This window comes from Amblyomma maculatum, chromosome 10 (assembly GCF_055883805.1).
Source record: "Amblyomma maculatum isolate TAMU_Amacu chromosome 10, ASM5588380v1, whole genome shotgun sequence".
Lineage (NCBI taxonomy): Eukaryota > Metazoa > Arthropoda > Arachnida > Ixodida > Ixodidae > Amblyomma > Amblyomma maculatum.
The window spans coordinates 180,765,265-180,791,059 of NC_139353.1; the positions used below are offsets into that span (position 1 = coordinate 180,765,265).

The following is a 25,795-nucleotide window of genomic DNA, read 5'->3' on the forward strand; positions in this document are numbered from 1 at the left end:
TGTTAATGCAAAATACGTTTTGCCTCATACTTTCAAATAATAATCACATACGTAAAACAATCTTCAGTTTTCACGGAATCGTCCTTTGATCGAACAAATGGACATACTTTTTTTTATTAAAGATGGCACACAGGTCGCTGTACATGACAAAGTGCTCTTGAAACGTCATCACGCGCAACTGAGCGATGCAACAGCCCGTATACTTGCTGTATTCCTATTAAGGAAAAGAAAAGCGAAAACGACCATAACTACGAGTACTTCAAGGTTAAAATTCCCATGTAATTCATTTTTATTTTTTTTTTTTTCAAATCAGGTGGACATTTAGAGCAAGAAAAAATCCGCTTAGGACTAAGCGTGGGCATATCAAGAAATACAAAATACTCGACGAGCTAAGATCCGAAGAACTAAATTTGCAGTAAAGAAAACATAGAAAGAAACCAGGGGTCAACATTGAAACTATATCCACGAACTTGAGACAAGGTTGTCCTCAGAAAGAAACGCGATATAATCATCTTTCAGCCCGCGGAAGCAGCGCTTGTGAAAGCGGCAGAATATTTCACAAAGGAACCCTAATTCTCAATTATGTGTTAAATTCTTCGAGAGTGGTGTTCTCTAAAAATGCCTCAAAACTGCTAAAGTAACGCACTCGCATTACTTTTAATATATATGAATTGCAATTAGCTGCCTGGTTGACATGATGGGATAGAATTATTTAGTTCTCTGAAGGGAAACGCCTTCGGTGCGGTGATTATATGGTTGGATAATAAGGCATAGAATGTTTCAAGAATAGTTTCTGAACAATGCTTAGGAGAGCGCTGTCAAACGCTGTGGTCAAATGCATCATTATGAGCCATTATTACAGCTTTCAAACAAAAATAACTTCCGTAAAGAACATCGTTATTATACAATTTCAATTTTGTTACCATATATGCTGGCGACACATGTGCGCGCATTCATTACACTGTAGGTAATTGTTTTAATTTTTTTTTTCCTTTGCCTTGCCCCATGCAGTGCTGTTGAGTTTTTTATTATCTTTTACATGTACACTACGTTTTGGCAGTGTGCGATTTACGTCGCATTAGAATACGAACCATTCCAGGACAGTTCAGATTTGTTTTCTTGTCAAGTGAATTAGCTAGACATAACGTAGAATATATGTTGCTTGTATTTTTTCTTTGAGCTGAAATATTTTATGCGCTGCTGCACCGATGGCCAAAGTCGTTCAGTCTTTGTCTGTTGCTGAAGCCCACAGCAGAGCGCAAAAGAGTACAATACAAATTTGTGTTTAGTAGATATTAGAACTCAAAGGACCTGAAAGCAGCCCAACATATCTGTCTATAAGAACAGCTAGTAGGTATAGTCGGTGCTTATGCTGAATGCCGGAAACAGCTAGGGTAATGGCGAATCATGCAGTGCGTGTTTGATTGGCTAGCGCGATCGATCTCTCCCACCTCTTCTTAGCTTGAACATGTTGGGTTTCTTTCCATCACGTAAAAAAAAGGCGGAAATAATGATGCTACGCGGGCGTGTTTCCAATCATGGACAAACGTTTACAGGATGTGGATTCACCGGATATATTCGATCGTTTCTGCGTTTACTATCCAAACGTAACCTCTGGTGTTTGTTCAAGCGACACACACGTTCTGTTGCGTTCTTTGCATTTGAGCACCTTGCGTTTCTTGACTGCGCAGGATTTTTTTCGCGGACACGCATCTATTAAACATTTGCTTGTCAGATCAGATGTGTGCTCGAGCGTGCGCGTATGCTTGTACTCGTATGCGTATAAATAGGCCCATGGAACGAAATCCCGTGCGCGAGAGTTGTGCGCGAGATGTGTTCGAGATCTGTGCATGGATATATCTGCGCATCGGATCTGTGCATTGATGTGTCAATCACTTTCAATCATCCTGATTTGACGAGATCAGAAAAACAAATCGTCTCCACCGGGAATCGAATTCCTAGCCTAGTTAACGCTTTAACCAACTGCGCTAAACCCTGGATCGCGAAACTAGCACCATACGTAATTCTCATTGTCTACCGTGAGGATAGCGACGAGAATGACGCTGCAATTAGTGATAATGACAATGATGACAGAATCAATGGTAATGACGCTGCGTTTAGTTGATAACGATAATGATACGTAATGCACCGTATGCAGTAGCATTATATGACAATGATGACAGAATCAATGGTAATGACGCTGCGTTTAGTTGATAACGATAATGATACGTAATGCACCGTATGCAGTAGCATTAATCTCGCGTTCGCTAATTTCTGCAGTGTAGATTCCACGTGCTGTCAGAATTTTTTCAACACTTGGCTAAAGTTCGGAACTCTATCTGTGTTAGCTACGTCCACGCGTGATCGACATCCGGGCCTCTAGTCTGCAGGAATTGTCTCGAATATATTATATGCAGAATTTTACATAACAATTAATCGTGCCTAAAGTCGTAAATAAAAGAGTTCTCTACCAAAATTGTCAAGTATAATCGCAGGTCATCCACAACAATTAGCGAATCACGAAAAATGTATTCAGAAAAATATATTCTACATTTTCCGTGATGGGCACTTCTGTTCATTTTGTCTGGTCAGCTCAGTCAAACAATTTTAGGACAATCTATACATTAATCCCAATAAACATTATATATATGATGGCCCAAATTACGTATGGCGTATGAATATCTTCTACAGTTGAACGTAACCTGACGTCCAGGCCAGCGAAAAATTTAGTTGCGACGAAATTAGCCCCAACACACTGTCATATTGAGATGCAAGCATTAGAAATGTCTCTGTCGGTCAGAGCTGCTTCTACTGTTTATTTAGCGCCGCCGCAGCCTGAAATGTGCAAAGGTGGCCAGCCATCAAAGCTCGTTAGACAATATCGACCACTAGAAACCATGATATATACAATGTTGGGATGCTATCAAAGCTGATGGGACAATATTGACCAATCTATGTCAAGATATATGCAATGTTGACAAGCCATCCATATTGGCAGAACATTATTGCCCAACCTATGCCATTAGGGTGCAATGCTGGCTAGCCATCACAGTCCATCGAACAATATTGAACAATATAATGCATATGTATACATTGTTGGCAGGCCGCCATGACAGGCGGGTCACTATTGACCAATATATGCCATGATTTATTTATTGCTGACAAGACAACCATAACGGCCGGACAATATTAACCTATTTATGCCATTATATGTGCAATGCTGGCCAGCCATCAGACCTCACTAGGCAATATTGACCGCTATAATCCAAAATATATACAACGTTAGGATGCCACCAAAGCTGGTGGGGCAATATTGACCAATGTATGGCAAGATATATTCAATGTTGACGAGGCAACCATAATGGTCGGACAATATTAGCCAAGCTATGCCACGATATGTGCAATGCTGGTCAGCCATCAAGGCTCATTAGACAATAACGACCACTAGAAACCAAGATATTACAATGTTAGGAAGCCGCCAAAGTTGGTTGGACATTATTGACCACTGTATGCCTAGATATATTCAATATTGAGAAGCCGTTGTTATTGACCGGACAATATTTACCAGGTTATACCATGGTGTGGAAGATATTGGCAAACAATTGCAGCTGGTTGACCAATAATGACCAGGCTGCCTCATTGTGTATACAATAATGGCAAACTGTTCAATATGAATGGGCATTATTGACCGCTCTTAGCCGGTTGAATGCCAATAACGGATATGGGTGAAGTTCACTGGACCAATAATGATTATGGTATAGCGTGGCTGCACATTATTGGTAGCTCAATGGCACCATTGGGCCACTTGTGGCCCAGTAATCCCCAATCAATCCCCATTATTGGACCGATGAAATGTGCTGCCTGGGTCGGGGTCGATGCTTCCTCATTCCAATTTTCTGCCGCCTTTTTGGGCTTGCTGTCTTCTGTGTTTTCCTCTCTGGATAGAGGTCTTTTTGCGGGAGCTCGGGTGTCCGTCTCCATTGATTTTTCGTTTTGTACCATTTCGTTAGTCTTACATGAAGACGAATTATTAGTGCTTTGTGAATTTTGAATAGGTGACTTGTCTAGTACCCTCTGCATTTTCGTGTTATCAATAACAAGTTTCCTCATTTCTGTCAATTCCTTCTTTATGGTTTCAAGCTCTCTTTCCCTATTACCGAGTTGTTCTACCAGTTCCTTCTCTCGAGCCGCTTCCCAAGGGGAGGTCTTAACTGGCCAGCTCACCTTTTTGCTTGTGTCTCCACTCTTGCTTGGACTCCTTCCTTTGACTTGGTCAAGTCCTGAGCCGACGACTCCGTCTCCTGTCCCCGGCAGTGGTGGAAAGGAGTTCGACCTACTGCTCCCCCGGTAGCCTTTGTGGTTGTCGTCGACCCGCGATCGTGGCTGGTGTGCAGAGTCATGTTGCCCTAGGTCGTTCTTGGGTTGGTGGGGCTGCGTCGTGAGCAGCCTATGCTTTCAATTCCTGCTGCCGGTGTTGTGCATCCCCCCGCATGCAGTGCATTCGGGCTTACGCGTCGGTAGGTCTCCATCCGTTGACTCCGGGTGGTTTTCGCCGCATCTGCGGCAACGCTCTAGCCGTGGCTTGGAGCACACATCCGTCCTGTGCCCCGTCTTCCTACAGTTGTAACATGTCTCTACCCGCTCACGGTACGAGTAGACGGTGAACACTGATCCCCAGTAGAAAACTTGTCTTGGGAGCCTTTCCTCTCCAAAGGTGATCAGGATAGGTCTTGAGTTGCCGATTCTCCTTGCGTTGAGTACGGCGATGTTCGGGTTCCGCTTGATAAAGCCTTGGCGGACTTCCTCCGGCGTTCCGATGTCGTAGGCATTGTATTCGACGTCCTTAATAGCGTCGTCGGGCGCCGCGATGTAGGGCGCCATGTCGAGCATCTTCTGGTCTATAAATATGGATTTGATGCTCACATAAGTGCTCGCTCGTTGACGATTGGGCGTGCTGATCGTGTACGTGTTGTTCCCGGAGTTGATCCTTGAAATATCTTCGTCCAGGACGTTTACATAGGGTAGGTTTGCTGACGCGCACATGGCCTGCAGTAGGCGACGTGGCAGATAGTCATTTAAATCCCAGCCTATTGGCCTGAAGAATATTTTATAGTCGCTCTCCGGCAGCTGCAGCATTGGTGCCCTCTTGCGGATGTTGGGATCTTGCCTGCTTTTCTGAATGGCAGATTTCTTCTCGCCGGTGCCGTGCTCGCCGGCGTTCACGGAGCTCGACGCGGGCTTCGCATCTTTCTTCCTCATGCGGTCGTGCATGCTGAGAACGGTCTCCCACTCACCGTCCTCGAATTCTGTGATGTCAATATCATCTCCGTCCACAACGCTTTTCATAGTGGTAGTCTGCGGGCCGCCAGAGGGGCCGGCGTCCGTCGACGTGGGGTAGTGCACGCGACGCTAGGTCTGATAGTTAGGCCTAGCTAGCTCTTCCATTTTAACGGTGAAATTCCGATAAAAGAGAAAATAATCTACCGAATGGCCAAACTCAACTCTTGCACGGAGTGATGTATAAAACAGAAGGTTAACACAATAGGTGTACAAATCTCTGAAAAACAAAGCGCATAAAAAAGAACGAGGTACATGGGTAATTTAGGAAGATGGCATAGGCGCAAAAAAATAACAAAATATAAAAATAGAATAATGAAAGCAGTATACATTGAAGATAAGCAAATAATCATACAAGTTTTAATACTGGGCAAGAAAGTTTGTAGAGCGAATTTAAATGTTTTAAGGGGGAGTTCCGCTCATTTCCTAAGAGATACCGGCCTGTCAGTCCTACGCCATGATCGGGACAACGCAGGACGTTTTGTCTCAATTGACCTTAACAATGGCATGCGCATCATTAATGTATATGCCCCATGCCGTTTTGAACAGCGAGAATTTTCGAGGACCTAGAAGAAAGATTGGCCCAGCTAAAATAGTGTTATTGGGCGATTTTAACTGTGTCCTCTTCAAGGAAGACCGCCGCTCTCTTCGAGGTACACCGCGACGGCTTGGACGAGACCACAATGGCGCACATGCCTTGCGTGATCTTGTGGAGAAGTTAGACTTAACCGATGCTTGGCGCGCACTCAACCTGGTCACGCCGGCATGACCTGGTCTCGGCGTCGTCTCGAAAGCCATATTGACCGCGTCTATGTCTCTGTTAGCGTAGCTGGTTCCCTGCACTCTGTGTGGGTATTCCCCAATGCCCTAAGTGATCACAGGCTGCTTATCACGCGCTTGTGTGCGGGTGATATTGCTCCACGAGAAGAGGGTTGCTGGAAATTAAACACGCGACTTTTGGATGACTAGCGTGTCCAGCAGGAAGTCGTCAAAGTTATAAAGCGTTACATCTCCGTTAACATGAATGCAACAAGCTGTAATAATATGAAAATCTCCATCCAGATTTGCCTCTAAGAGTGGAGGAAGAAGATGGCGCAGGAAGAGAGAGAAGAAATCCGAATAGTCTCGGATGCCATCATCGCAATATCGACCCCATTTTCTCAGGGACCGAGCATTCCCGCGGCATTGGCCACCCTGCGTAATGAGCTCCATCGTCTTCTTAATCGGCGCTGAAACAGACTTCGCGCAACAGCACGCACTGAACAATGTGAAACCGAGGCAGGGTGTTCCCGTCATCTGCTACGCCGTCGCCTTGCCAGAAAGAACGAAACTCTCTCTGCAGTCGACGATCCAATCATCGGCCATATTGCTACGAACTCTGAGCAGGTATTGAGTTTAGCACGCGATCTCTACATCGAATTTTGCGCTGCTGAGCCTTGCACCCCCATATCGTTCCAGCTGCAGGCAGCAACTGACGCACCTAACCTGGATGACACATGGCAGTTGTCTGAAGAGCTACACACAGCCCTAAACAGATGGAGCCAAACAGAAGGCCGGGTATTAACGAACTCCCGCCAGTTTTTTACATAAAGGTTTGGCCGGCGCTAAAGACCGCTTTGACCAACTTAGAAAACGACGGCCTAGAGCGAGGGAAACAAACTCCAAGTATGAACGAAGGCCTCATCACACTCCTGTGCAAGGACACCTCCAGGAGCAGCGACCTTAAAGCTTGGAGGCCAATAACCCTTCTAAATACGGACTACAAGGCAATTGCAAAATGTCTCTCCTTGCGCCTGATGTCTTCTCTATCGTCAATAGTAGGCCCGAGCTAGTCTTGCTGTGTCCCAGGCCGCTCGGTACAGTACTCCATGGCATAGCTCTGAGAGACATTTTGATATGGACGAAATCGCGCAGCCTCAATGGCTTTCTTTGCTCCCTGGACCAAGAGAAGGCATTCGACCGCCTGAGTCACGAGTACCTGTTTAGAACACTTGAGCTCGCGCGCATTCCCGTACAATACATAAATAGGTGCAAGGTGCTTTATGCGGATCTTGATCAAGCCAAGTACTACGGTTGACCTCAAGACTGCGTTTCAACAGGGTGAGATCGGCGCTGCAATTTCTCAATACATCGGTAGGCAGCACAAGAACGCCATCACAATTTCTCCCAATTGGGAACAAAACATCATTGTCTGTGGCACGCAGAAAGCCGAGTAGTTCAGAGGCTGCTCACGGACTTCAAAGTTAACACCAGCAAAGAACCGCTCCCGCTTCACGGGCACCTCAAGCTCACCGGTGATGTGTGTCGCGGAGTAACTGTGCACTACTTAGAAGCCTGTGACTCTTTGAAACATAGTGTGCAGTGACGTGGTGGAGAACTCGTCCATGTGCGCAAGCTGGGGAACTCCAACGTAGCTGTACTCACTTTCGCGGGACGTAACGTTCTGCGGCACGTACACTACAACGCAGAACTGACTCCCGTAAGGGGTTACAAGAAGACAGCGCCAGCGTGCTACCGTTGTGGCACCCTGGGTTACCGGGCGGACAATTGTCCCACTCCAGTGAATGAAAGATGCGGACTTTGTGGCCAAAACGTGGGGGCTGGTACTGCGGGGATGGCCCCTCACGAATGCAATCCGGTGTGTATAATATGCGGGAGAACGCACCAGTAGTCGACGGACACGGGCGTAAGCGCAACTCACTCACACTTTACACCAAGAAGCCAGAGGTAGCTGAACGAGCAGCGATAGCACTAGCTCTAAAAGACTCGGACTTCACAACTGTATACAGCGGTTCTAGAGCAGCCACTCGAGCTTTCGCCAAGGGCGGGATAGACAAGACGACGCTACGGATCTTAGGCGGAAGTAACATCACCGATCACTCCATCGTATGGTTCCCGGCACACATGGGCAGCTTAGGGGGCGGCCTGCGGAATCTCAATGAGATCGCACACGAGGCGGCGCGAGGACTCATCGACCGCGTCCCTCCGGTTTCCCTTGCTACTCCACATATCGAGTACAGAGATCAATTATTCACGTACAACGAGCTCACTAAGCACTTTTATCTGGGCAGACGAGCATTTTCCCTCCAGGATAAGAAATTAACCCGCAGCCAATCAGTCACGTTACGCTTGCTCCAAACGAACTCATACCCCATTCCCTGGCGCATGAAGCACATCGACCCAGACTACGACGGACATGTGTGTGAACGGTGCAGTGACCGTGTAGACTTAAACCATATTCTGTGTGGTTGTGCATCGAGTGACGCCTACGCCAAGAACAAGGAACGTTGGGACAAAGTTTTAAAAAGTGCTTCACTACATGATCAGCTTCGGGCTGTCCAGGAGGCCCGCGCGGCGGCGGAGAGCTTCGGGCTCTCTGTGCCGACGTGGGAGCTGCCGTCTACACCTGGCGCTTAGCCGAGTGTCCTACAGGACCCCTACTGTGGGAAATAAAGTTTTACCAAACCCAAACCAGCTCCCGCGAATGCACGGGGAAATTCATCAGAACGCGCATACCTGATCAAAACTTCCATCATAGCATTTCTTTTCTATGTTGCCAAGGTCGCACGTCCTCCTCGTCGAGTCCTTCAGAGTTTAGCCACCCTGTGTGGCTCATGTTTCTGGGATGGCCATGCGGAAAGCGTGGCAAGAGTTTTTGTTCGACTTCCTACCAACATGGGAGGCTTCAACATCCAGATCTTGATGTCATGTGTCGTGCATTGGCCTTGAAAACCATGTGGGACATGATTTCTGACACAATGTATCGAGGCAGCGAGCTGTCCTCATACCTAATGGGTATGTCGCGTCGTTTCTTTGCTCTTCCTGTTCGGAAGGGCCCGGCGGCCGAGAGACCGCCACCCTTTTACATGTATGTAATTAACTCATTGCATTTCTTTAATAACACGATGCCTGAATGTGACCCTAGAGAAATGACTACGAGCGAGCTTTGTGAAGGTGCAGCGCTCCAATCTCTTAACGATGACCAATGGGGAAAATGCGCAAAAGAAGGAGGATGAATCGCACAATTGTTTCCCTCCCAGCAGATGTAAGAAGCTTTACTTGGCTCCGGCAATGGGAAGCGCTACCCACGGCCGATCGTCTTGCGGCGTGGGGCGTGGCGCCCTCCGCCTCATGCCCGCAATGTGGTCGCACCGAAACTTTAAATCACTCCGTCTACGAATGTCAGGTTGCGCGCATTTTTTGGCGCCTTGTAACCCGCATGTTTCAGACACACATTCAGTGGCAAAGCCGTCACCGAGGTGCCTTTGCCGAACTCATGATGTGCATTGGCGCTTTCGTAATTTGGAAGCGCAGAGGATATGCGCGTCTGCGGGGACGCCCGCAGAGAGCCATGTTCCTTCTGTTCCATCGTTTCAGAACTCTTTTATTGAGGCATCTAAATGAAGAACTTGCAATGCTCGGGGAGGAGGCCTTCCTCCTGCATTGGTCAACGCGCTTCATTTCCATTGTTAATGGAAACGTGACCGCGTCCATCCTTCCTTACTAGGAAGATGGACGAGTGTTTGCCTGTATTTTTGTCTACTTGCATATCCTCTCCTTGCGTTGTACGCAAGATGCTGCATAATGTCAACATGTGTAAAACACCAGTAGGATGTAATAACCAAATAGAAAATTTGTATGCCTGAATGCTCATTGTATTCTTGTAACATTTTTGTAAGTGTCCTTTATTGCTGTGTCAAAAGATCATCATGAAGCCTTGTCTTGTACCAGAACCTTCAGTACCAATAAAATTCTCTTAAACGAGGCCTCAACAGCCAAGGCCCAGGACATTGGGCCCCCCGCAAAACAGAAACGCCAACAGGAGACACACAACCGCGGCGGAACGCCACCAAATTGCAAGACAGCGGGATCAACGCCTCCACCCGGAGACGCGGAGTTTCCAGCTCTAAAGCCTCCTCCTGGCGGCGCCGCCTGCAAACAATCCAAGGTAGGCAGCAGGGCGAGGGTCGCCTTCTCGTCGTCTTCCCCTCCCCCTTCACCAGCACCGCCAAGACGCAGGAACTTAAACGCGAGCTTGCCCTTTTGCGAGCTCAAAACGAGAAACTAGCCAGTGAGCTTAACTCGCTGAAAAACAAAATCCCTATGCCACTCTCCTCTAGCGACGAGGAAGAAAACATAACAGACGGGGAGATTCCTAATAATATGCAGAGTCGCTTCGGAACCCTGGAGACCCGGGTCACCGCTACTGAAACGCTGTTGGCTGATCTTTCCAAAATTATCCATGCCACAATCGCGCGTCAGATGGACAGTGTCATCACACAGGTGACACAAGCTGTAGCTCACATTATCCAAAAATGAATACAGGAAAATCCTCGCATTCTTAAGCGCATGGGTGCAATGAGGAACGTTAACCGCCCTCCAAAATTTAACAGAGCCATTTTCAATGAGTCTGACCGTTCTGAAGAATCTTGCATGTCTGCGCCGGGTACTAGCGGACTGCGATGGCCCCAAGCCCTACGTCGAGAGCCAGAACAACTCAGCCGCTTACACTAACGCAGTGGAATTGCAGAGTTCTCAACAACAGCAAGAAGCGGGATGAACACCGTCTCTACCTTGTGACCTCTGAATTCCTCGTTACCGCGGTTTCCCTTCAGGAAACCGGCGTAGCCGTCAAGCTCACAAACTACACTACATTTCAACACAACTCGCAGACATGTATACTTGTTCACATGCAATATACTGCCCAGGAAGTCACACTCCCCACAACACCACCGTTCGCGTACATGATGGTATCGGTACTGCCCCTAGGCCGGTCTGACCCACCTGTACACATTCTAAACATTATTGTCCCCCGAAACTTAAGAACGTTAAGTTAAGCGAAATTTTCACGCAAGCTATGCAAGTAGCGGGAAAGGACGCACTTCTGATTGTTGGTGATTTTATTGCACAGAGCAGGCTCTGGGGGTATCCCCGGGAGAAAGCACGTGGGAGGAACCTTGCGCAACTTCTCTCTACACTCGTACTCACCCTCCACACCGACTCCACCAACCCAACATGTGTAGGAAATTCGATTCAATGCGACACTTGCCCGGACCTCACATTTACACGCAACATACGCCATGCCGACTGGCTGAACACAGAGGAAACTGTTGGTAGCGATCACTGTATAACCTACACAACTGTCTACACGCGTCCACTGAAACGCCCACAAACACAAGCTTGTGTCCCGGACTAGACAAAATTCCGCAAAATTCCGTCTATCGTAGACCCCCTCCAGTCGGGATATGACACCTGGTACAAATCACTCACGTCTGCACTGAAACAACACGAAAAGCAGATGCTCCTCCTCCTACATCTTTGGGAGGCCCGCCGCCGCCTCACCAAAAGATGTAAAAACCAGAAACATAACAAACGCCTCAAAAAACGCATCCTCGAACTCACACATAAAGCTGCGGAATATGCTGCTCAGCTAGCCGACACTAACTGGGTAGACAGGTGCAACACGGCTGCGCGCCAGATGTCTGGTCGTAATAAGTGGCCCCTATTCCTCGCTCTCATCGATCCAACACAAACACGCACGGAAACCTAATGCCACTTACACAAAGTAATGCACAAGTTTAGAGGAACGACAACACAGTTAGCGCACACACTCAGGGACCGATACCTGTGCACCACCAAGGACCCCCGGGCGGTTGCCTACTCGTATGCAGGCAAAGCGAACACGGAGCTGGACACTACGTTCCAGCTCGACTGCCTCCGGGCGGTCTTAAGCAAGATGAAACGCGGCAATGCACCCGGGCGCAATAAGGTTACAGTCAAGCTTTTGGCCAACCTTCCCGATGCAGCACATATCCTGCCTCACAAATACATCTATAGTATTTGGGACGGAGACACTCCTCTCCCTCTCGATTGGAAGTCGACTCTCGTCACCTTTATCCCGAAAACCGGCATACCTATTGATGTGAAGAACCTTCGCCCCATCTCTCGCACGTATTGTGTCGGCAAGCTGATGGAGACAATATTGCGTGACAGATTCTCCGAATTTCTCGAAACACAGCACATTTTCGCGGACACCATGTTCGGTTTCCGCCCTCAAAAAATCAGCAGGATATACTCCTTCAGCTCCACCACGACATCTTAGATCCTGTCGAATGTCCCCATAATGACAAGGTGGTCCTGGCCTTGAACCTTAAAGGCGCATTTGACAATGTGAAGCACGAAGTAATCCTCGATCACCGAAGTCACACCAACTGTGGTAACAAAACATTCAATTACATAAGCGATTCCTTACAGACAGCCAAGCCTACACACGCATACAAGATGCAGAACACGGGCCATACACACTCGGCTCGAGAGGAACACCTCAAGGCGCTGTCTTTTCTTCTCTCCTCTTCAATTTAGCCTTGCTTCATCTTCCCTTCAAGTTGGCTTTTCTTCGCGTGATACATCACGCACTTTACCCGAATGATATCACAATTTGGGCCACGCAAGGTAACCTGGGCCACATGGAGTCCTGCCTGCAGGCAGCGGCGACCGTAGTCGACGACTACGCGACCTAATGCGGACTCCAGTGCGCCCCAGCTAAATCATAATTTGTGCACGTACGTCCCTCCCCTCGAGATACAACTCAGCTTCGCATCAGTCTCCCCTCAGGACCGATCCGGGAGGCCAAAGAGATCTGCGTCCTTGGCTTCTTCATACGCACTCAATGCAAAGTCGTCACCACTCTGGCCAAATTTCTCATGGTGGGAGACCAGGTGAGCCGTATGGTCCACCGGGTCTCCAACAAGCGGGGCGGATTAAGAAACAAGGATGCACTGCGGCTTGCCCATGCTTTTGTAACGAGGAGAACCCTCTACTCGACACCCTACTTGTGCCTGCATAAACACGATTAGGATCGATTGGAGGCAATTCACCAAAAAGTCATCAAGCGGGCTCTCGACCTTCCGGTCAGCATATTCAACCAGAGACTTCTGGATCGGGGCGTGGTGAACACCTTCCGGGAGCTACGAGAAGCCCACTTACTAAGCCAATGCACACGTCTTACACAGACCACGTCCGGTCGCCGCCTCTTGGACCGGCTACACATCAAACACGATTACCACATTGAGGAAAGCGGGAGAGTGCCAGAAATCTGAAGACGCGCCCTCCGGGTCAGACCCCTTCCCCGCAACATGTCCAAAGAAGACCATAAAGGTCGTCGCCAGGCGCGCGCGGAAGCGTTGGAGCTATACTATGGTCACCAGCAACACGTGTATTATGTGATGTTGCCGGCCCTTACCACGGGGGGGGGGGGGGGGGTATACGGCTGCAGTCGTACACCACACAAACACGGATAACTGGCTAACTTTCAAAGCCTACAGCACAGCTCACGCGGAGGAGACTGATATCGCTCTGGCTCTCAATATTCCCAATTCGAAACACATCACCGGCTCACGAGGGGCCTGTCGGAATTATAGGCTGGGATGGGCTCCCCCGCTTGCCCGGCGTATACTGCAATCTAGCTGCCAATACATAGACCCAGCAACGCATAACCTCATTTGGGCAACCGGTCACCAGGGACTCAAAGGAAACGAACAGGCCGATCAGGCTGCCCGCGCACTCTCTCCCCGGGGTATCGCCCTGTCCTTGGAAGCCTACTCCCAAACATACAATCTGGCCCTTACATTCAAAGACATCACCGATTACTACAGGCGCTACCCGGCCCTTTGTAAGGGACTGGATCGCGCTGACGAGCGCCTCCTCATCAAAAATTTTACCAATGCTGTACTGTGCCCGGCGGTGCTTAAACATTTCATTCCTTCTTTTGATGGTGCGTGCCAGTACTGCGGGGAGGTGGCTGACACCTTCCACATGGTTTGGGCGTGCCAGTTAAACCCATCCATTCCCCCCAACCCCAATCCAACTAGAGAGGACTGGGAGGCGGCCCTGCTCGGCTATCGAGACCTCAAGGCTCACAAGGCCTTGGTTCAACGGACGCGGTCGGCGCTGCTTCCCAATGGGGCCCTGGAGTATGGGCTCCACCTAGTATTCTGAGGGGAGGAGACCAATACGTCTCTAACCCAAACACCTCTCTGTAACTATTTAATTGTTATTTATAAATGTTTTAACCACCACCGGCACCACGAGCAGCAGTGATTGCACAGGTGCGCATCTCAATGGCCTTTCCCGTAGAAAGGGGTGTTCGACAAGGTTGCCCCCTCTCCCCATTGCTCTGTCACAGCGATTGAACCCCTCCCGCAAAAGGTTGTTAAATATGGCGGCATCCGCAAAATACAATTGCCAGCGGGCCCTCCCAGCGCTCCAGTGTTCGCCTACGCGGATGACGTTTCTTTGGTGGTGCCAGACACAACATCAGTGGACAAACTACTTGAACTAACTACTGAGTACTGCCAAGCGAGTGGGGCTCGCCTCAATCACAAGAAGTCCACTATTAAGGCCTTGAGCATGACCTCCTCCCCCACCGCTATCCAATCAATCTCTGTTACTCGCGAGACACGAATCCTCGGGTATTTCTTCGATTCCGCTGTACCAGCGCCTAAAACTCGGAATACGGCTGAAGACCAACTAACCCACAATCTTGGAGCTCTAAAATGTCCCCTGACTGCCCAGGCCATCATCATCAAGACAATGCGGATTTCTACCCTCAGCTTTGTGGCCAGCATTCTTGGCAGCCCACAGACAAGAAAACTCAGCTCCAGAAACATATATACCGTTTTGGTGGCAGGGAGCCCCCGATAAGACAAAGCGAGCTATTGACTGCCTGCCCCGATTCAAAGGTGGCCTAGGGCTGCCCGATCTGGATATCCTCGCAAGAGCTCTGCACATCGCCCTGCACATCATATGGACATTCAGAGCCGTCGAATGCGACAGGCTGCTAACAAAAATGATGGCTTTGTACTATCTGTCGACACGGCTGCGAAAATTCACTGAAAAGGTCCTACACCACAACACCCCGCATGCAGAGTCACCCCCATCATTTTATTGAACCGCAGCCACGGACTTATAGAGTACCTGAAGGAAAACTCGTCTGCTGTTGACCCACGAAACATACACCTCAAAGATATTATCAATATGATCACTCCTCCGCTCCCTGCCTGCCTATCAGCTACATGCGCCCCGCCGGGGTGGCGCAGTGGTTATGGCGCTCGACTACTGTTCCCAAGGACGCGAGATCGAATCCCGGCCTCGGCGGCCGCTTTTTTATGGAGGCGAAAAGCAAGGCGCCCGTGTGCTGTGCGATGGCAGTGCACGTTAAAGAACCCCAAGTGGTCGAAATTTCCGGAGTCCTCCACTACGGCGTCTCTCATAGCCTGAGTTGCTTTTGGATGTTAAGCCCCACAAACCAAAACAACCAACCAAGCTACATGCTACGTGCAGAAAGACCCAGTTGGCAGTAAATAACCGCCCACTTCCTCGATGCACGCCGAGCCTCCCTGATGTGGAGGTTCGCAAGAGGCATCTCACCAATCAGAAGGCGTACCTTCGTCCCTGCGACGTCGGGAACTATTTACCTGTGTCCCTTCTGCTTCGCCCGATCTTTCTTGACTGCCTAATTCCCTCAGCACTCCTAAAGATATTTTCGGCCTCGCGGGGATCCCATACCCCACTGTGCGCTATTTCAACCCGCTTCCAAAGGGAGGGCGCGAGCAGTTTGTCTTGACACTGGCAGAGGTCAACTATCAGGTGTGGTTGGCCCGCTGCAAAGCGCCTACTCGAACAAGACTGCGAGGCCTCCATGAAGTCAAGGCCAAAATCAGAAAATAACTATGGTTCCACCTAGAGAGAGAGAGAGAGGAGAAGAAAACATTTACGATGATATTGTTACGACGGGGGTAAGACATCGGAGAGCTGAAAAACAAGACGTTAGGGCAGGGAGCTCAGCTGGTAAACGGCAGCGCGTCCGACACGAGAGTCGTTTTCCAACATCTTTCTCCTTCACTTGTGTTGTAAGCTTGATCTTCTTTACTGTTACATTTTCCCCCTGGACAGACGAAGCCCCCGGGCGAGGTAGTTATTCGTTTCCACGAGAGTGACATGGCTTCATCCGGGCGACATGGGCAACATCGGTTCTGTCTAAACGACGACCACTGGCTGTCATACGTGCTATTAGGTAGTTCACTTCACTGACACGCTCAAGTACAACGTAAAGGCCAGCGTAATGCGCCAACATTTTCTGGGCTAAACCACGCTTTCGGAGAGGTCGCCAAAGAAGTCTCAAGTGGCGTAAAACACATGGTTATGCCGGCTGTCGTAATGAGCTTTTGAACGTTCTTGCGAAGCGAGAATTCACAAACGGGCGAGACGGCGAGCTCCTTTGGCTTCACAAAGAGTTTCCGCGATGCACGGTTCGTCATGGACGGAGTAAGGAAGAATAGTGTCTAGACAATACCGAGGAGGACGGGCATATATAAAGAAGAACGGGCTGTAGCCGGTCGTCTCATGCGTTAGTGTTGAATGCAAACGTTATAAACGGCAGTATAGTATCCCAATTCTTGTGGTCAGATGCGATGTACATAGATACCATGTTTGTGAGTGTGCGGTTTTTGCGCTCCGTCAAGCCGTTAGTTTGAGGGTGATATGGTGGGGAATGCCGAAAATGCAACGCACACAAACGAAGAAGCTCTTCCACAACATCTGCCATAAACTGGCGACCTCGGTCACTGATGATCACTCGCGGAGGTCTATGGCGGAGGATCACAGAACGGAGCAAGAACAGGGACACGTGGTGAGGGGTGGCTGAAGGAAGAGCTGCCGTTTCGCAGTAGCGGGTGAGATAGTCGGCACAAACCACGATCCAACGATTTCCGTCGGATGACTTCGGGAAGGGACCCATAAGGTCGATTCCGATTTTCTCAAATGCGCCACGTGGTGTAGTCACAGGATGCAGCAGGCCCTGTGGCGTGGACGTAGGACGTTTGTGTCGTTGGCATTCAGTGCAGCTCGCCACATATCGCTCAGTCGTCTGGCGCATCGTTGCCCAGTAAAACCGGTCGCGAGCACGATGGAGCGTTTGTGCAGAACCCAGGTAACCGGATGTGGGGTCGTCGTGCATGACACGTAAGATGCACGAGCGGTAGCTCTCGGGGAACACAGGCAGAAATTTCGTGCCGGTGCTTGAGTAAGCCTTTTTGTACAAAAGGCCATCACGAAGACAAAATAGGCTGGAAGCAGTGGAATCCCGCGCCTCCGCAAGCAGTGGCTCGAGGCTTATGTCGGTCTCTTGCGCAGTCCGCAGAGCCCAGGCGTCGGGAAACATGGGCACGACGGAGGCGATGTAATGATCGAAATCACCAGAGTCACATTCGGTTGTAGGAAGAGGAAGACGTGAAAGACTGTCTGCATCGGCATGTTTGCGGCCACTCTTGTACGAAAAGTGAAATCGTACTCCTGTAGACGAAGGGCCCAGCGTGCCAGACGACCAGATGGATCACGAAGGTTGACGAGCCAACACAGGGCATGGTGGTTCGTCACAACCATGAAATGGCGTCCATATAGGTAGCACCGAAACAGCTGAACACCGAAAACTACAGCGAGATACTCCTGCTCCGTAACAGTGTAGTTACGCTCAGGTTTGCTAAGGGAACGGCTTGCATAAGCAATTACATGCTCGCCTGTTGCCGAACGTTGCACAAGCACAGCGCCAACACCAATTCCACTTACATCAGTGTGGACTTCAGTCGGAGCGGAGGGGTTCAAGTGCCGTAGTATGGGATGTGACGTAAGCAGAAACTTTAGTTGGCGGAAAGACGCGTCACAATCTCAGGTCCACTCGAAAGGGACGTCCTTTTGTAGAAGAGATGTCAGAGGGTAGGCGACGTCAGCAAACCTTGGGATAAAGCGTCGAAAGTAGGAACACAGCCCCAGAAAACTGCGGAGCTCCTTTTGAGTCTGTGGTCGTTGGAATGCTGCAACTGATGCAGTCTTCTGTGGATCTGGCCGAACTCCATCGCGGTCGACGAGATTCCCCAGTACCAGCGCTTGACGTTCGCCCAAACGGCACTTTTTGGAATTCAGGACAAGGCCAGCCTTCTGCAGGCAATCTAAAACAATAGCGAGTCGCCTGTTATATTCAGTAAAAGTCCGGCCGAATTCCAATGCAGATTTCCCACTTGAGGCTACGAAGTATTGTGTCCATAAATCTTTCAAATGTGGCCGACGCATTACATAGGCCGAAGGGCATCACGTTAAATTCAAATAGGCCATCCGGCGTAATCAATGCAGTTTTTTTCCTTGTCAGCAGGGTCCATCGGAATCTGCCAATACCCCGATCGCAAATCAACTGAAGAGAAATAAGACGCAGAGAAAAAGCAATCTATGGCATCGTCAATGCGCGGGAGAGGATACACATCCTTTCTAGTGATGGAGTTGAGGCGACGATAGTCGATGCAGAACCTCCATCTTCCGTCTTTTTTTCTTTACCAATATGACGGGAGCAGCCCAAGCACTGGAGGATTCTTGTATTACGCCCCTGTTCAACATATCTTGGACTTGCTCGGTGATGATCTTACGCTCTGATGGCGACACACGGTACGGCTTTTGACGGATCGGATGGGCAGATCCCGTGTCAATCCTGTGGCGTGCGCGCGACAGCAGAAAACGTTGCGAGCCGTCGGACTGCGTGAAATCAAAGACTGGTTGGTGCTGGGACAAGAGGTTCTTCAATATCTGTCGTTGTGACGTGTCCAATGATGCACTGATCATCGGAAGAAGCTTTTCGTCAGCAGGTGAGTTAGTAGCGGTGTAGTCTAGGGAAGGAGTAACGACAGCTACACAATTCGGGAGAGTTGCGCTACATGAAGCTAGCTTGGAGCCCGCTGGAAAAATAACTGGTTCCAATTAGCAATTTATAGCCCACAGTCCGGTACGGCCCTCTTTCACGCGAACCAAAGAATGCGGCACTAATACATTTTTCTTTACGCACTGTAAATTAAGAGGCGTCACAGTAGCCTCAAAAGAATCGTTAATAGCATGGCAGGACACCTGGATACACACTGCAGAATTTGGCAGTATGACGGTTTCATTACACACACACACAAAACGTCTTCATAATTTGACGTCCCTTCCAAAAGTTCACGAGACAGAGAACCACTAACACTTAACTCTCCCGTTCGACAATCAACTGTAGCGCCGCACATACGCAGGAATTCAATCCCCAAGCTTACGTCGTGTGTAGATCGGGGCAGCACTGTAACTCCGCCGGAAATACTGTGCCCCCAAAAAAACTCTAACGCTGTATACCCCAACCGGATACAATAACTCTCCACTTACTCCATAAAAATTTGCAGTTTTGTCCCAAACAAACATAACTTTGCTCTTCAAAAGGTTCTTAAAAGCTAAACTCATTACTGAAACTGTAGCACCAGTGGTCTACCAACGCCATCGTTGGCAGACCATCAACAATCACATTGACCTTGTTCTTTAACATGCACGCAGACGGAGGAATAAAAGGTAGCAGTGCACTTTGTCCAGCGACCTCACCTCCATTGGCCGCGCTGACTAGTTTTCCGTCATTGATAGCGGAGATCGGCGCCGTGGAGACGGGGAGCGGCGCACAGGATATGACGGAGGTGGTGTTACATATGGTCAGACGCAGGCGAATGGCTGCGGGGCCCTTCGTTTTGAAAACGGCCCCTCCGGGAGGAATGTTCTGGCCGATAGCTGTCGATGTAGGGCTGGACGGCGCGTCGATTTGATGGCGTCGGGGGATTCTGGAACGATGCGCGCCGATTGCAGTAGTGGGAAATGTGACCCGCGACACCACACCGGTAGCACCCCTGAAGAGGTCGGTCAAAAAGTGGCGTGTCAGCTGGTTCCTGCATGGTAGGCCGCGACGAATATCTAGGTGGTGGTTCCGGGACGATGTAGTTGTCCGGCGGTCGGCGCGATGTACGATTGGAGTAAGGGCGAATATCTCTACGCGGATGGCAGGAGAATTGTTGGAAACTCTCTTCCGGTCTTGGTCGCGGAGTGTATAGGTCTTGGCGGCAGGCAATGTCGGTGACATTCGCGGACATCGGCGGGCACGCACCCCCATAGGTTGGAAAAGCATATACGTCTCCTCCGAAGCCATTGGGCCGGGCAAGCTGCTCACGTCGTGACATCCCATCTCGAACAATTTCACGGATGGCGCACAGGAGGCTTTGAGATGGCGATTCTTCAATACTAGCCAGCGTAGTCACATTTGCGAGCCGTCCAAATATTGGTGTATACGGCGAGTCTTTAGGGCCTCGAATGTTCGGCATTGCCGGATAACGTCAGAGACCGAACTCAAGTTTTCCTTGGCAATGAGGAAGTGGTAGACATCTTCCGCAATGCCCTTGAGCAGATGGCCTACTTTATCGTCTTCAGTCATCCTGCTGTCGACGGTCTTGCACAACTTGAGTATGGCCTCTGTGTAGGTGGGGCAAGTTTCTCCGGCTGCCTGGGCCATCGGAGCAAGTGTCTGCTCGGCCTGTTTCTTCTTTGCAGCTCGGTCACCGAAATATTCCTTGATTGCTTCGACAAAACTTTCCCAAGTTGTCAGGGAGTCCTCGTGGTTCTCATACCACATCAAGGCTGTTTGCATAAAAAAAAGACATCATTGGCTTCTTTACCCACTGAATCCCAGCGTTTATAGCGGCTCACACGTTCATATGAGTGAGCCAGTCATCAACATCTTCCCCTGCTTGGCCGGAAAAGGAACTAGGCTCGCGAAACGGTAGCATCGCATTCGTGGTGGTCGGCTGCACATCGCGAGACGGTGGTAGAGGGTCCCGTGTTGATGTTCGGGGCTGCTCGGTAGTCTGCTGCATTCTTGTTGGAAAGGGTGGGAAAACACCGAGGCGACGGCTCCGACGAAGCTCCAGCGGTTGAGGATGCGTCTTAAGAGTAGTCGTTCCCAAAACCTGACCACCAATTTTTACGACGGGGGTAAGATGTCGGAGCGCTGAAAAACCTTGTGTTGTAAGCTTCATCTTCTGTACTGTTACAATATGATCTGGGAAGGGAGGTGCGTTCCTTGTGGAGCTTAGGGCAGACCCTATTCCGGGACGCCATTGGCCGCCGCCGCTGCCTGAGTTTTTTTATTAATGGGGACCCCCCATGGTGACCTTCAAAGAAGAAAACGGAAAACTAGAAGTGAGATATTAGAAGACTTGCTCGCGTCAGGCTTCGACCCACCGGGGGGGGGGGGGGGGGGGTGCGGACGTGGTGAATATGCACTGCGACCCCGGCCCGGTGGGAACAGGCCGGATTCCATGAGCCCCTTGGCTGGGAAAAGCCCGCTCCCCGAAACAAAAACCCCCAAACCTTATGGTGCGAGAGGCCTTGCCTGAGGTAGCCGTAGAATGATGATGGTCGCAGGTTGAGGTCTGTACCCTCACAGGAGGATCGCACCTAGTGCATCCTTTCTTCCATCTGACAAGGCAAGGAAGGGGGGGCTTGATGTCTATGACTACCCCTCGTATTTGACACGCTTGTCACTGAATACCGCTTCTGTTGCGTGAGACTATCTCTGGGCAGACGCTGCTGCGCACCGAATTGTTCCTGCACTTCTCCCGGAGGATCCACCTGTCCGGCGCTGCGTTCCTGTCGCGGCTGCCCGGGCCCCGGCACTGCGCCCGTCCAAGGCGCAGTGCTTCACATTTACGGTGCCGGAAACTGTTCCGGCGGACAGCCTCATCGACACTATCGAGGAGGATGTCGGAGTAGGCGGCTGCAGTAACTGCAGATCCTTGGAGGTCTTTCTGGCAGTGGCAGCGGAGAGGCCGGCACGCTGTCTAAACCTGCTACGTACATTTTGCAGATGCCGCCTGATCAGCTGTTTCGGTGCCCAAACCACTGCGCAGCCTCAGAAGACCCGCAAGTGATCTGTCGTCAACGTCACCGGTCAAATCATCGCCACTGCGACGAAAGCACCAGGAGTACCAAGGCCAAGGCATAAAAAGGCGTCCCATCAAGCCTGCTGTCATTTCTGGCAGTGGCAGCGGAGAGGCCGGCACGCTGTCTAAACCTGCTACGTACATTTTGCAGATGCCGCCTGATCAACTGTTTCGGTGCCCAAACCAATGCGCAGCCTCAGAAGACCCGCAAGTGATCTGTCGTCAACGTCACCGGTCAAATCATCGCCACTGTGACGAAAGCGCCAGGAGTACCAAGGCCAAGGCATAAAAAGGCGTCCCATCAAGCCTGCTGTCATTTCTGGCAGTGGCAGCGGAGAGGCCGGCACGCTGTCTAAACCTGCTACGTACATTTTGCAGATGCCACCTGATCAACTGTTTCGGTGCCCAAACCACTGCGCAGCCTCAGAAGACCCGCAAGTGATCTGTCGTCAACGTCACCGGTCAAATCATCGCCACTGCGACGAAAGCGCCAGGAGTACCAAGGCCAAGGCATAAAAAGGTGTCCCATCAAGCCTGCTGTCATTTCTGGCAGTGGCAGCGGAGAGGCCGGCACGCTGTCTAAACCTTGCAGGTTGGTCATTTACACTTGCTATTTTGTGTAGCAAGCACTCATGTAGGCCTACTCTGCCGCTGCTGCTGCCACGTTGTTTTTGCTGTGCTTTTTTTCCCCTTTAATGTTCGAAGTGCTCTTAGCTGCTGTCTTTTGCCCTTCCGAGGTTTTTTTTGTTTGTTTGTTTTTTCTCTCACTCTTTCTCGCTTTCTCTTTGTACAGATAGCCGGGATTTTAAATCGCAATGAGTGATCTCGGCGATAAAACCTGTGCAAAATGCATGGAAGACATCACATCTGACACTGGATACATGGAATGCTATGAATGCTCAGACCTTTTCCACTTGGGCCCTTGTTCTGGAGTCTAAGAAAGAACGTTTAAGTCGAAAGGCGGTGACTATAAGAAATCATGGAAATGTGTAGCGTGCCGAAAGTCTGAGCCTAACGTCTCCTTTCCTAAAGAGGCTGATGATACTTCTGTTGCTGCTCTGCTTCTCGAGATGAATAGAAAGCTTGACGAGCTGCTACCCTTGAAGAAGATGGTTCATGACCTGGAAGCATCGGTCAAGCATATGTCTGACAAATACGATGCTATCCTTGGTGACGTAACGAGGCATGATGGTGAGATTAAATGCCTCACCGCTAAGGTTACAAAACTTGAAAGAACAGCCAGCTCTGGTGCCGAACTACAGCGCATTGCTAATTCTGTGAACGACATTGAATATCAGAGCAGAAAACTGAACCTCGAAGTTCATGGTCTTAAGCACGCTCAAGACGAATGCCTGCTTACAGAAATAACTGCTATCGCATCCAAGCTCGACCTAGATATGCTGAATGATCAGTCAGTTTCGGCTATTCACAGGCTGCCTGCTAGAGCGGGCAAAATTCCTGGTGTCTTGATACATTTTGTGAACCAGTCTGTTCGAGATAAGTGGTTAGATAAAAGAAAACCTTTCCCGTCTGTTCAATCTGGCCTACATGTGATGGAAAACTTGACAATGCATAACAGGGCTCTACTTAAAAAGGCTAAGGAATGGGCGAATCTTAATGGTTTCCGCTAAGTCTGGCACCGCGGTGGAAAGATCTTTATTAGGAAGGAAGAGGGAGATAGTGCTCATGTGGTAAAGAATGTAGCTGATCTAAACAATCTAAAATGACGGGTCAACCCGCATGTCATCCGTTCACCATGCCCAATGCTGATTGGGTATCGCCTACAAAATTACTTGATTACATTGGTTCGGAGTACTGTCTATCCACAAAATGTTTTCATCTAAACTGTCAGTCTCCTCGAAGCAAACATAATGAGCTAGATGTTTTCTTTGATAGCCTTAATTTTAAATTTGATTTCATTATGTTATCTGAGACATGGTACAACCACAGTTCTCTCGTTTGGCATCCACCTGGCTATCAGTGTTTCAACCTATTTAGGACTACCTCTCGCGGTGGCGGTGTTAGCTTACTTGTTGTTGATAATATCAAGGTCGACTACATCGAAGAATTCTCATGTGTCACAGATGATTATGAAGCTATATCTATTCTAAGCGGCAGAAGTGTTTACTCAGTGTTCTACCGTCCACCAGGAGGCAATATGGCACGTTTCTTCTGTTTTCTGGAAACTTTTTTCACATATGTTTCTACGTATAAGTATGATGTCATCTGGGGTGGTGACTTTAATATTGATCTCCTAGCTGATACTCGCTTCACTCGGGAATTTCATATCTTGCTTCAGTCGCATGGTTGCTCAAGTGTTATCTCTGCCCCGAAAAGTGTAAGCTATGCTGCGTCCACTTGCCTGGATTTGTTTATCACCAATGTTTCAACCGCCATCATAAAGGCCGGCGTCCTTTCGTGTAGTATGAGTGACCATATGCCCGTTTTTCTCTGCCTTAAACGATGCACAAAAAAGAAAGAACAGCGCTTCTTCCCTAGGCAAGTTATCACATCAAACCGTCTAGAAATGTTTCGCACACAGATTCGGTTACTTGACTGGAGCGATGTTTATGCAACACAATGTGCCGAATCGGCATACTCGGAATTTCTGCGCATTTTCAGCACGTGCTACCAAGAAAACTTCCCTCTGCGAACTAAAAGCAAGCGATCTTCGCACATTCGTAAACCGTGGATCAGGGATGACCTCTTTCGCAAAATAAAGTTTAAAAACATGCTCTATAGCAAGTTTGTTAAATCCCGTAACTTAACTGATCTACAAATATTTAAAAGCTACCGTAATAAGCTAACAAATGAGCTTCGGAAAGCCAAGACCTCTTATGAATATGAATATTTTATGTCTTGTCAAAATGACAGTCGAAAAACTTGGAAAAAACTAAATATCATGCTAAATCGAGTGTCGCCGTCCTATACAAGTGTCCAGATTTTTAAAGATGGCATTAGTATCCCGGACGAAATGTTTTCTGATTGTTGTACTGATTATTTTATTAATGCAGCTTGCATGTGTGTAAACTGTAATGCGGACCGCTATGTTCAGGTGAGATGTCCCGATAGTATTTTCTTATATCCTACAACTGAATCTGAGCTAATTCATTTATTTTCGGAGCTGCGTAATACCACGTCGTGTGACATTGATGGCATACAGATCACACCTGTAAAGTACGTCTTAGACATTATATCTCCTATTTTAGCATATGTTTATAACCTCTGCCTGGTATCTGGGATATTTCCTGCCAAAATGCAGATAGCTAAAGTACTTGCACTGTTTAAAAAGGGTGATAAAACTGTGTTATCTAATTACAGACCTATTTCTATACTTCCAGTATTTTCGAAAGGACTTGAAAAAATAATATTTCGACGTATTTCAGTTTTCCTTGAAGAACACAACCCGTTAACTGACTGTCAATATGCTTTCCGAAAAGGACGGTCAACCCAGCTCGCGTTACTAGCACAAAAGGAACTAATACTCAGAAACTTTGAAAAAAAGCTGCTCACACTCGGAGTTCTAATCCACTTCAGTAAAGCGTTCGACTCTATTAATCATGAACTTTTGTTAAAGAAGCTGAAGCACTATGGTATCCATGGTATTGCTTTAGATATAGTCAAATCTTATTTAA

General features: G+C 49.0%; 1 long non-coding RNA gene across 2 annotated transcripts in view; it reads right to left on the reverse strand.

Moving 5' to 3' along the window:
- The window catches only part of LOC146178039 (uncharacterized), a 117,687-nt gene that overhangs the window by 907 nt on the left and 90,985 nt on the right, over positions 1-25,795 (reverse strand). The window contains exon 3 of one of the 2 annotated variants that reach the window (XR_014701424.1): positions 78-214. The exons of the other annotated variant lie outside the window; for it this stretch is intronic. This is a non-coding gene — a long non-coding RNA (uncharacterized LOC146178039). Of the gene's footprint in view, positions 1-77; positions 215-25,795 lie in introns of those variants that run through there. 2 annotated transcript variants of the gene reach the window in all.